This window comes from Triticum aestivum, chromosome 3D (genome assembly GCF_018294505.1).
Source record: "Triticum aestivum cultivar Chinese Spring chromosome 3D, IWGSC CS RefSeq v2.1, whole genome shotgun sequence".
NCBI classification, from domain to species: Eukaryota; Viridiplantae; Streptophyta; class Magnoliopsida; order Poales; family Poaceae; genus Triticum; species Triticum aestivum.
In genome coordinates, this window is record NC_057802.1 from 333,509,904 (window position 1) to 333,522,391 (window position 12,488).

General features: G+C 45.5%; 1 long non-coding RNA gene across 1 annotated transcript; it reads right to left on the bottom strand.

The window, feature by feature from the left end:
• Positions 1-9,178: 9,178 nt before the first annotated feature.
• Positions 9,179-12,261, bottom strand: LOC123078714 (uncharacterized). The gene is made up of 2 exons (XR_006437601.1): positions 11,970-12,261; positions 9,179-11,723 (listed from the first exon to the last, which is right to left on the bottom strand). It is a non-coding gene; the product is annotated as an uncharacterized lncRNA (long non-coding RNA).
• Positions 12,262-12,488: the final 227 nt, after the last annotated feature.

Here is a 12,488-nt window from a genome sequence, read left to right on the forward strand (position 1 = left end):
TTCCAGGGCACACATATGCATTGCATATCACATCTCCCATATCATGCCATGTATTGCATCATGTTGCCTGTGCATTTCCCGTGATTGATTGTTGGTCCTTTTGCTTGTGTTCTTGCTTGGGTAGAGCCAGGAGACGAGTTCGTGAACGAGGAACCTGTTGAGACCGCTTACGAGGATCAAGCTTTCGACAACTCTGAGAACCTTGCAGGCAAGATGACCATACCCTCGAAATCACTTCTATCTTTGCTTGCTAGTTGTTCGCTCTATTGCTATGCTGCGCTACCTACCACTTGCTATATCATGCCTCCCATATTGCCATGTCAAGCCTCTAACCATCCTTTCCTAGCAAACTGTTGTTTGGCTAAGTTACCGCTTTTGCTCAGCCCTTCTTATAGCGTTGCTAGTTGCAGGTGAAGTTGAAGTGGATTCCATGTTGGAACATGGATATTTTGGGATGTCACAATATCTATTATTTAATTAATGCATCTATATATTTGGTAAAGGGTGGAAGGCTCGGCCTTATGCCTGGTGTTTTGTTCCACTCTTGCCGCCCTAGTTTCCGTCATACCGGTGTTATGTTCCTTGATTTTGCATTCCTTACGCGGTTGGGTGATTTATGGGACCCCCTTGACAGTTCGCCTTGAATAAAACTCCTCCAGCAAGGCCCAACCTTGGTTTTACATTTGCCTACCTAAGCCTTTTTCCCTTGGGTTTTCGCGAGCCCGAGGGTCATCTTTATTTAAACCCCCGGGCCAGTGCTCCTTCGAGTGCTAGTCCAAACTGGGCGATGTCCGGCGCCCCCTGAGCAACCAGGGTCTATGCCAACCCGACGTCTTGCCCATCCGGTGTGCCCTGAGAACGAGATATGTGCAACTCCTATCGGGATTTGTCGGCACATTCGGGCGGCTTTGCTGGTCTTGTTTTACCATTGTCGAAATGTCTTGTAAACCGGGATTCCGAGACTGATCGGGTCTTCCCGGGAGAAGGAATATCCTTCGTTGACCGTGAGAGCTTATAATGGGCCATGTTGGGACACCCCTGCAGGGTATTATCTTTCGAAAGCCATGCCCGCGGTTATGAGGCAGATGGGAATTTGTTAATGTCCGGTTGTAGAGAACTTGGCACTTGACTTAATTAAAATACATCAACCGTGTGTGTAGCCGTGATGGTCTCTTTTCGGCGGAGACCGGGAAGTGAACACGGTTCGGGTTATGTATGAACGTAAGTAGTTTCAGGATCACTTCTTGATCATTTCTAGCTTCGCGACCGTTGTGTTGCTCCTCTTCTCGCTCTTATTTGCATATGTTAGCCACCATATGCTTAGTGCTTGCTGCAGCTCCACCTCATTACCCCATCCTTTTCCTATAAGCTTAAATAGTCTTGATCTCGCGGGTGTGAGATTGCTGAGTCCTCGTGACTCACAGGTTCTACCAAAACAGTTGCAGGCGCCGACGATACCAGTGCAGGCGAAGCAACCGATCTCAAGTGGGAGTTCGACGAGGAACGTGGTCGTTACTATGTTTCGTTTCCTGATGATCAGTAGTGGAGCCCAGTTGGGACGATCGGGGATCTAGCATTTGGGGTTATCTCCTTTTCATTTGGATTTGACCGTAGTCGGTCTATGTGTGGATTTTTGGATGATGTATGAATTAATTTATGTATTGTGTGAAGTGGCGATTGTAAGCCAACTCTCTTTATCCCTTTCTTGTTCATTACATGGGATTGTGTGAAGATGACCCTTCTTGCGACAATACCTACAATGCGGTTATGCCTCTAAGTCGTGCCTCGACACGTGGGAGATATAGCCGCATCGTGGGTGTTACAATTTGAAAGGAGTTTTTCAAAGAAAGACCTCGGTGAAGCTGCTTACGTATTGAGCATCAAGATCTATAGAGATAGATCAAGACGCTTGATACATTTTTTCAATGAGTACATACCTTGACAAGATTTTGAAATAGTTCAAAATGGAACAGTCAAAAAAAAGAGTTCTTGTCTGTGTTACAAGGTGTGAAATTGAGTAAGACTCAAAGCCCGACCATGGCAGAAGATAGAAAGAGAATAAAAGTCATTCCCTATGCCCCAGCCATAGGTTCTACAAAGTATGCCATGCTGTGTACCAGATCTATTGTATACCCTACCACGGAGTTTGGCAAGGGAGTACAATAGTGATCTAGGAGTAGATCACTGGACAGCGGTCAAAATTATCCTTAGTGTAATAAGGGTATGTTTCTCGATTATGGAGGTGACAAAAGGTTCGTCGTAAAGGGTTACGTCGATGCAAGTTTTTGACACTGATCCTGATGACTCTAAGTCTCAATCTGGATACATATTGAAAGTGGGAGCTATTAGCTAGAGTAGCTCCGTGCAGAGCATTGTAGACATAGAATTTGCAAAATACTCACGGATCTGAATGTGACAGACCCGTTGACTAAAATTACCTCACAAGCAAAACATGATCACACCTTAGTACTCTTTGGGTGTTAATCACATAGCGATGTGAACTAGATTACCGACTCTAGTAAACCCTTTGGGTGTTAGTCACATATCGATGTGAACTATGGGTGTTAACCACATAAAGATGTGAACTATTGATGTTAAATCACATGGCGATGTGAACTAGATTATTGACTCTAGTGCAAGTGGGAGACTGAAGGAAATATGCCCTAGAGGCAATAATAAAGTTATTATTTATTTCCTTATATCATGATGAATGTTTATTATTCATGCTAGAATTGTATTAACCGGAAACATAATACTTGTGTGAATACATAGACAAACAGAGTGTCACTAGTATGCCTCTACTTGACTAGCTCATTGATCAAAGATGGTTATGTGTCCTAGACATTGACATGAGTTGTCATTTGATTAACGGGATCACATCATTAGGAGAATGATGTGATTGACTTGACCCATTCTGTTAGCTTGGCACTTGATCGTTTAGTATGTTGCTATTGCTTTCTTCATGACTTATACATGTTCCTATGACTATGAGATTATGCAACTCCCGTTTACCGGAGGAACACTTTGTGTGCTACCAAACGTCAGAACGTAACTGGGTGATTATAAAGGTGCTCTACAGGTGTCTCCGAAGGTACTTGTTGGGTTGGCGTATTTCGAGATTAGGATTTGTCACTCCAATTGTCGGAGAGGTATCTCTAGGCCCACTCAGTAATGCACATCACTATAAGCCTTGCAAGCATTGTAACTAATGAGTTAGTTGCAGGATGATGTATTACGGAACGAGTAAAGAGACTTGCCGGTAACGAGATTGAACTAGGTATTGAGATACCGACGATCGAATCTCGGGCAAGTAACATACCGATGACAAAGGGAACAATGTATGTTGTTATGCGGTTTGACTGATAAAGATCTTCGTAGAATATGTGGGAGCCAATATGAGCATCCAGGTTCCGCTATTGGTTATTGACCGGAGACGTGTCTCGGTCATGTCTACATTGTTCTTGAACCCGTAGGGTCTGCACGCTTAAAGTTTGATGACGGTTATATTATGAGTTTATGTGATTTGATGTATCGAACGTAGTTCGGAGTCCCGGATGAGATCGGGGACATGACGAGGAGTCTCAAAATGGTCGAGACGTAAAGATCGATATATTCGACGACTATATTCGGACATCGGAAAGGTTCCGAGTGATTCGGGTATTTTCGGGGGTACCGGGGAGTTACGGGAATACGAGGAAGAAGCAATGGGCTTCATGGGCCAAGTGGTGGAAGAGAGGAGGCAGGGCGCGCGGTCCCCCTAGCCCAAACCGAATGACTAGGGGCCGGCCCCCTGTGACGCCCTCGATTTGACCGTACACTAATCATGCACGCAAACATGTACGATCAAGATCAGGGACTCACGGGAAGATATCACAACACAACTCTAAAACATAAATAAGTCATACAAGCATCATAATACAAGCCAGGGGCCTCGAGGGCTCGAATACAAGTGCTCGATCATAGACGAGTCAGCGGAAGCAACAATATCTGAGTACAGACATAAGTTAAACAAGTTTGCCTTAAGAAGGCTAGCACAAACTGGGATACAGATCGAAAGAGGCGCAGGCCTCCTGCCTGGGATCCTCCTAACTACTCCTGGTCGTCGTCAGCGGGCTGCACGTAGTAGTAGGCACCTCCGGTGTAGTAGGAGTCGTCGCTGATGGTGGCGTCTGGCTCCTGGGCTCCGGCATTTGGTTGCGATAACCAGGTAGAAGGGAAAGGGGGAAAAGAGGGAGAAAAGCAGCCGTGAGTACTCATCCAAAGTACTCGCAAGCAAGGAGCTACACTACATATGCATGGGTATATGTGTAAAGGGCCATATCGGTGGACTGAACTGCAGAATGCCAGAATAAGAGGGGGATAGCTAATCCTGTCGAAGACTACGCTTCTGGCCGCCTCCATCTTGCAGCATGTAGAAGAGAGTAGATGGTAAGTTCACCAAGTAGCATTGCATAGCATAATCCTACCCGGCGATCCCCTCCTCGTCGCCCTGTTATAGAGCGATCACCGGGTTATATCTGGCACTTGGAAGGGTGTGTTTTATTAAGTATCCGGTTCTAGTTGTCATAAGGTCAAGGTACAACTCTGGGTCGTCCTTTTACCGAGGGACACGGCTATTCGAATAGATAAACTTCCCTGCAGGGGTGCACCACATAACCCAACACACTTGATCCCATTTGGCCGGACACACTTTCCTGGGTCATGCCCGGCCTCGGAAGATTAACACGTTGCAGCCCCACCTAGGCACAACAGAGAGGTCAGCACGCCGGTCTAAATCCTATGGCGCAGGGGTCTGGGCCCATCGCCCATTGCACACCTGCACGTTGCGAGGGCGGCCGGAAGCAGACCTAGCCTAGCAGGCGTTCCAGTCCAATCCGGCGCGCGCCGCTCAGTCGCTGACGTCACGAAGGCTTCGGCTGATACCATGACGTCGAGTGCCCATAACTGTTCCCGCGTAGTTGGTTAGTGCATATAGACCAAATGGCCAAACTCAGATCAAATACCAAGAACTCGTTAAGCGTGTTATTTTTAAGTATCCGCGGACGTCGACCAGGGCCAGGCCCACCTCTCTCCTAGGTGGTCTCAACCTGCCCTGTCGCTCCGCCACAAAGTAACAGTCGGGGGCCGTCAGGAACCCAGGCCCACCTCTACCGGGATGGAGCCACCTGTCCTTTCAGCCCTCTCATCAGAATCACTTGCGGGTACTCAACGAGCTGACCCGACTTTAGTCACCACATGTGTCATGTATATAAAGTATATAGTATATACCCGTGATCACCTCCCGAAGTGATCATGGCCCAGTAGTATAGCATGGCAGACGGACAAGAGTGTAGGGCCACTGATGGAACACTAGCATCCTATACTAAGCAGTAGGATAGCAGGTAAGGGTAACAACTGTAGCAACAATGATAGGCTATGCAGCAGAATAGGATTAACCGAAAGCGGTAACATGCTACACTCTTCTAATGCAAGCAGTATAGAGAAGAATAGGCGATATCTGGTGATCAAGGGGGGGCTTGCCTGGTTGCTCTGGCAAGGAGGGGTCGTCGTCGACGTAGTCGATCACAGGGGCGGCATCGATCTCGGGATCTATCGGAGAGAAGAGGGGGAAGAAACAATAAATATAAGCACACAGATGCAACGCTAAGCATGACATGACGATAAGCAGAACTAGGGTCGACCTAACGTAGTACTACACGTTGCAGACGGAGGGGATAAATATCCGAGGATGAATTCCCGACGTTAGGTGGATTCCGGACAAAGGAAAAGAGGGGGAAAGTTCCAAGTTCAGCATGCTAGGGGCATGTGACAGATGAACGGACCACATATTCGGATTCGTTGGATTTTTCTGAGCAACTTTCATGTAGAAAACATTTTCATCGGAGTTATGGTTTAATTACTATGAATTTCTAAAGGTTAAGGTATTTTCTGGAATTATTAATATTAACAGAAAAGGAATATTGCATCAGCATGACGTCATTGTGACGTCAGCAGTCAACAGGACGGCTGACCAGGTCAAACTGACCAGTGGGTCCCACCTGTCATCGACAGTGGACTGACAGTGGGTTATTTCAATTAAACATGGCTAATTAGCAGTTGGGCCCCACATGTCAGTGACTATTTAGCTTAACTAATTATTTTTAATTATAAAACATTTTAATTAGCTTAATTAAGCGATGGGGCCTGCATGTCAGTGGCACTGGGCTGCCCAGTCAGCAGTTGACTGGGTCAACCCAGTCAACTGGGGCCCGTGGGGCCCACTGGCAGTGAGCCAGGGGTGGGGCCCGGCCGGCCACGTCGGCAGGGCACCGGAGAGGGGCTCCGGCGAGCTCCAATGCGGCGGCGAGGCGCGGGTGAGCTTCGGGTTTCGCCCACAGGGCATCCCCGGGGTTGTGGTTTGGCCCGTTCGAACGGCCAGTCCACACCGCGTCGAATGGAGGTGGTGGCGTGGCCGAGGACGGCCGGGAACGTCGCCGGCGGCGAGTCAGGTGGTGGTGGGTTTCTGGTGAGCGGTGAACAGGGGGCTGCGGGGCACGGCGAGAGCAGCAGACGCGCGCGTTGGGCCAATAGGAACCCCAGGAGCACGATGCGGCGCTCGGCCGCATGTGAAGGCGACCATGGCCACGGCGCCGAGCTCGTCGGCGGCGAGGTTCTTCGGGCGAGCTACGGGAACGGGGCTACGGACGTCGGAAAAGCTCGGGAGAGAGGGGAAAGAAGCGCAGGCTCACAGTGCTCCTGCAGATGTGCTCAAGCGTGCTCGAGGAGGGCTCGGTGCGGCGGAATCGACGGCGAAGCTCATCGGAGAAGAGGAGGAAGACGGCAACGTAGGGGATGATGCAGAGGCGCTCCTGCTCGGGTGATTCGTCAGGGAGGAAGAGGAGGTCGAGGCGGTCCTTCTTGGCGCGGAGGAGAGGCGAGGCGGTGTCGGGGACCGCGTGCGTTACGGCGGCAGGGCCACGGCAGCGCTCGGATGCGGTGGGGAATGGGAGAGGCGGAGAGGGCAAGCAGCAGCTCATGGGGAAGGGGGAAAAGATCTCTCGGAGGAGGCAGGGGGGGTCGTCGCTGGCGTCCTTATCCTCCCCGCGGCGCCTGTAGCGGCGTGGCCGGCGAGCTGGTTCGGCGGCCACGCCCCTGTTGCGGTCTGAGACCGAGGAACAGGGCAGGGGGGAAGAGAGACCGCTGCGAGGGGGCAACTGGGCTGGCTCGGGTGGGTTAGGTGGGCCGGCCCAGGTGGGTTCGGTCCAGGGAGGGGGGTTGCTCTCTCTCTCCCCCCCCCCCCTTTCTTTCTCCTTTTTTTTGTTTTTCTTTTTCCAGCAGCTTTTGCATTTTTCTTTTAGCCACTAATGACTTTGCAAAATTATGGCACTGGCTAAAACAATTCCAAAGAATTATTTTGCATTGCCACAAAAAGATTGTGAGGCTTTGTGAAAAAGGTAGCAATTTTTATAAATTAAAAAGGCATTTAATCTATTGTTTTAGCCACTGCTTTAATTGGTTTAGGCCATTTAAACACCTTGCAAAAATGTTGGTCCACCACCAATATTAACAAATGATTATTTTCCACAATATGAACATTTTAGATTTCATGTCTGACAAAAAGAATTTTTGACTTTAGATTGGATTTGAATTTGAATGGTGATTTGGATCAAGTGAAGATTAGCAACAGTAACCTGATGACATGGCACCATTAACAGGTGATTACTGTAGCATGACACTGGGGGTGTTACACCCCCCTTTCCTCCTTTTCCTCCCTCCCCTTCCTTCTCCTTCTCCTTCCCTTCCTTCCCCTCTCCTACTTGGACTAGGAAAGAGGGGGGAATCCTACTTGGAGTAGGATTGCCACCCTTGGGCGCGCCTCCTCCCCTTGGCCGGCCCTCTCCTCCTCCCCCCCTTTATATACGGAGGAGGGGGGCATCCCATAGACACAACAATTGATCTCTTGATTTTTTAGCCGCGTGCGGTGCCCCCCTCCACCATAATCCACCTCGATAATATCGTAGCGGTGCTTAGGCGAAGCCCTGCGTCGGTAGAACATCATCATCGTCACCACGCCGTCGTGCTGACGGAACTCTCCCTCAAAGCTCGGCTGGATCGGAGTTCGAGGGACGTCATCGAGCTAAACGTGTGCTGAACTCGGAGGTGCCGTGCGTTCGTACTTGATCGGTCGGATCGTGAAGACGTACGACTACATCAACCGCGTTATGCTAACGCTTCCGCTTTCGGTCTACGAGGGTACGTGGACAACACTCTCCCCTCTCGTTGCTATGCATCACCATGATCTTGCGTGTGCGTAGGAAATTTTTTGAAATTACTACGTTCCCCAACAATAGGAACATGTATAAGTCATGAAGAAAGCAATAGCAATATACTAAACGATCAAGTGATAAGCTAACGGAATGGGTCAAGTCAATCACATCATTCTCTAATGATGTGATCCTGTTAATCAAATGACAACTCATGTCTATGGCTAGGAAACATAACCATCTTTGATTCAACGAGCTAGTCAAGTAGAGGCATACTAGTGACACTATGTTTGTCTATGTATTCACACATGTACTAAGTTTCCGGTTAATACAATTCTAGCATGAATAATAAACATCTATCTATTTATATAATTAAAACAGAAGACAAATAAGCCATCATATTCGTCCACATATGCTAATATTATTTGCACCGTTTGATCAAGAAAATAATGGCCGAGATTTAAAAGATTTACGTAACATATTAACGTGTGCGTACCAATATTTTGAACTACCACGTTGTCATGTGTATACATGCTTATGCACGGAAAGACTTGCATCTGATCTAATTACGTTAGGCTAGAAAGGCTCATCATTTACTAAAAAAAGGCTAGCAAGAGTCATGACCATGTACGAGAAAAGGAGTCGGACTCAAGGTCACAGACGTGTACGAGTCAGCAAAGGAGTCCAAGATTTATCAATTCCCACGTGAACTAAGCAAACCTTTATTTTTCTTTTTTCTAATTATTAAGCATCAAGGTATTATATATATATATATATATATCCTCTTTTTAATCTGCAAATTATTTTTAACTTCCTTAACATCCAACATATTTCCAGAATTTTTTTGCCTCAGATAATCTACACAATACAGTCCATTCTTCAAGATACATTAGTAAAATTGTTAGATCATAGTCTCAGAAAACAAAAAGAGGTATGGTCACACGCTCATCCCTTCTGCTTATATCACATAGTCATCATTCAACAATAATTTTACAAGACGACATTCAACTCTTCGGTCTGACCCATGATGTACTTTCTCAATAGCTCTTTTATCAAGATGTTAGGATGATCGAACACACAAGACGACCGAAAAATCGAAGGCATAGAAGCAACTCTACCAAATTGTATCCAATATACGCCCGCGACGCCCAAACGCCATAAAGAAACGTCCAACAAACTGAAGACACGGCATCAACACCATCAACCTCAGGTAATATCCACATGCAATGCTTCACGTGTGTCAGCATTTGATCTCAGCTCAACCTTGCTTCTAATCTTCTATGTCAAAACTCTTCTAACCATGTTTTTCCATGCATACATACACTGCCATGACAGTAGTGTGAAAGCTACAAAAAGAGCAACACTATTGAACACATATTAATTTATAGTGCCATACCAGATAAACAATATTGATCTCCAGATGTTCTGTATGTGACACCCCCATTATAGTCTCTATATCTCCAAATGCACTTACATGTCTGCAGTGGCAAAACATTATTAAGAAAACTCTATATGTCACTAACAAAATAATTTTTTTAGAGATGACAGTCCAACATACGTCAGCGCTAACAGCTCACCACACAAAAAGAAAGAAAGATCAAGCTTTAAACTCAAGGAGCACAAAGAGGACAAGGACTGCAGAGGGAAGAAGAAATACAAACATAGAGGCTCCTAAACAATTGAGAAAGGATCATGCTAAAGAAGATAAGAAATTGAAGCGTACAAGAAGCGAAAGCAACAAAATTAACATTAGAATCAATGTTGGAGACAGCAACAGAACCACAACCTCAACAAGTGCTAATAGAAAGACATGGAAATTCGGAAGGCCAACATACAAATGCTAATATTGCAAATCATTGGTATGGTGTGAAGAACGATTAAATTCAACAAAGGAACTAAGACACCCTCTTTTGGAATATGCTGCAAACAGGGAAAAATCAATCTGCCACCAATAAGAGACCCTCCACCATACCTCAGAAACCTCTTAAGAAGTGAAGGGCTGGATTATATGGTCATACAACTCAATGTTTTCATTCACATCGATGGGAGGAGTTGTGGACAAGGAAATAAACACTCGCAAAGAACTTTCTCTTTTTCGTTTGCGTGGACAGAACTACCACCACATCGGAACTCTTTTACCTAAAGGTACAGACAAACCTTGGTTCACACAGCTGTACATCTATAATAATGTAAATAAGGTGGCAAACATGATAAGTGCGTCAAGATGCAATGATAATAAATCAACAGTGGACCCCAACATCGTCAAAGAACTGCAAATAATGCTCGACGACAACAACATCCTTGCAAAAACAAAGTAGGAATATATTTGCCTAAGCAAGCATTCTGCCATGGACAACTGTATGTGGCATTATCGAGAGTGACAAACAAGGAAGGATTGAACACGCTGATCAATAACAAAGAGTGTCCAACTGAAGATGCCACAAAGAATATTGTTTATAAAGATATTCTAATTTAAAATATAGTTCATCAAGTCAACAAAACTAGAATTTTGCATAGACAATGCATGTGCAATTACATAGAGTCGAAGACAACCTAACCATATATATAAATATGTCTGATCTTTCCACAAAATATTACTTTTTTGTTAATTAGTTATTTATTACCCCTGAATATTTTTATCTCTCTTCTAACATCATTTAAAAAAGTTGAAGCATGGATATTTTTACATAGCTACATACCTCCGTTTCAAAATATAAGCCTTTTAAGATATTTCAATACAGACTACATACGGATGTATATAGATATATTTTAGAGTGTAGATTCACTCATTTTGCACCTTATGTATTCCGTACTGGAATCTCTAAAAAAACTTATATTTAGGAACAGAGGGAGTTTTAGAGTGTAGATTCACTCATTTTGCTTCTTATGTAGTCCTTATTGGAATCTCTAAAAAAACTTATATTTAGGAACGGAGGGAGTACTATATTTGATCATTCTAGAGAAAGTTCACAAAGAAATTCCACCTAAATAGCGATTACTAATATCTCTGCACTAACACTCTCATCACTCTCACGAATAGTCTCTAAAAAAAATAGACATCAACATAGCCTCCTCAACCAAATAAATGTATGTGTATTCACGTATATAAATGTTAACAAATACAGACAAGACAATGAACTATTGAAAGATTGTGTTATAGGTAGTAGACGAAACAATGAAGTATTGAACACCTTTTGCTATGCGGAACTTCACATAATTAATACGGATGTGTTGAAGAGACAAGCTAAATTGAAGAGACGATCTAAGTTGGGCAGAATGTCAACTGAAAAAAAAAAGTTAATTACCCAAAATAACGCAAGGTAAGCAAAAGGGCAGGGGGATATGAGCAACTCTGACATAAATTGAGGCAAATCTTCGCTCACTTGATCCTAAAAAAATTCCATGCGCATATTGGTCACCTCTCTGCATTTGCCCTTCCCGGCTTCTGAGTAGTACCTCACCGGAGAACACTCTCTTCGTCTTGCGAGCATGAAAATTATGAGTAAGAAGAAACCATGCGAAGATAAAAAATATATAGAGAAAGGTCAGTAGACCATAAGCATCTCCTTATCTCCACCAGAAAAAATCTCCACGAGCTGCAGGCAGGGGATAACAGGAGACCACAAGCCGATTTCTCATGAAGAATCCAAAATCCATACAATTGCTGGATCCTAGCAGACTAAGCATCTGGGAAGGAAGGGGAAGGAGGGGAAGAGGAGAGATTACCTGGAGGAGAGCTGCCGCTTAGGTTCAAGGGACGCGAACTCCATGGCCATCCAATCGACGGCGGCGCGCGAGCAGCAGGCACGTGTAGTCGAGCTGGAGGACCGGCCGCCGCCGAGAGCCTGCAACGACGACACTCTGCCGCAAATCCTACTCACCACGTCCTTCTCACTTACTGGATCTAGCAACGATCTGTGGAAGAAAAAGAGAAAAACGAACGAGAATGGGAAATGGGTTCACGTCAAGAGAAAAGAATGAAAAAAAGGCATGAATGGTAGTAGTACAACCGTACAGATGCAAAATACTACTGTACCAGATTAAAACTGTGTATCTCAAAAAAGAGATTAAAACTGGGTCACTTCACACCGCTTCCTCCTCCGATCCCATATGTCACGTGATGCCCTATCGCGATTGCATCGAACGGATTGCGAGCCGCTGCACGGGACACACGGAAAACACGTAAACACTTTCTAGCATTTTTTTGAGGTGGGATGTTTAGCCGGCCGTAACTTATATGAAGTG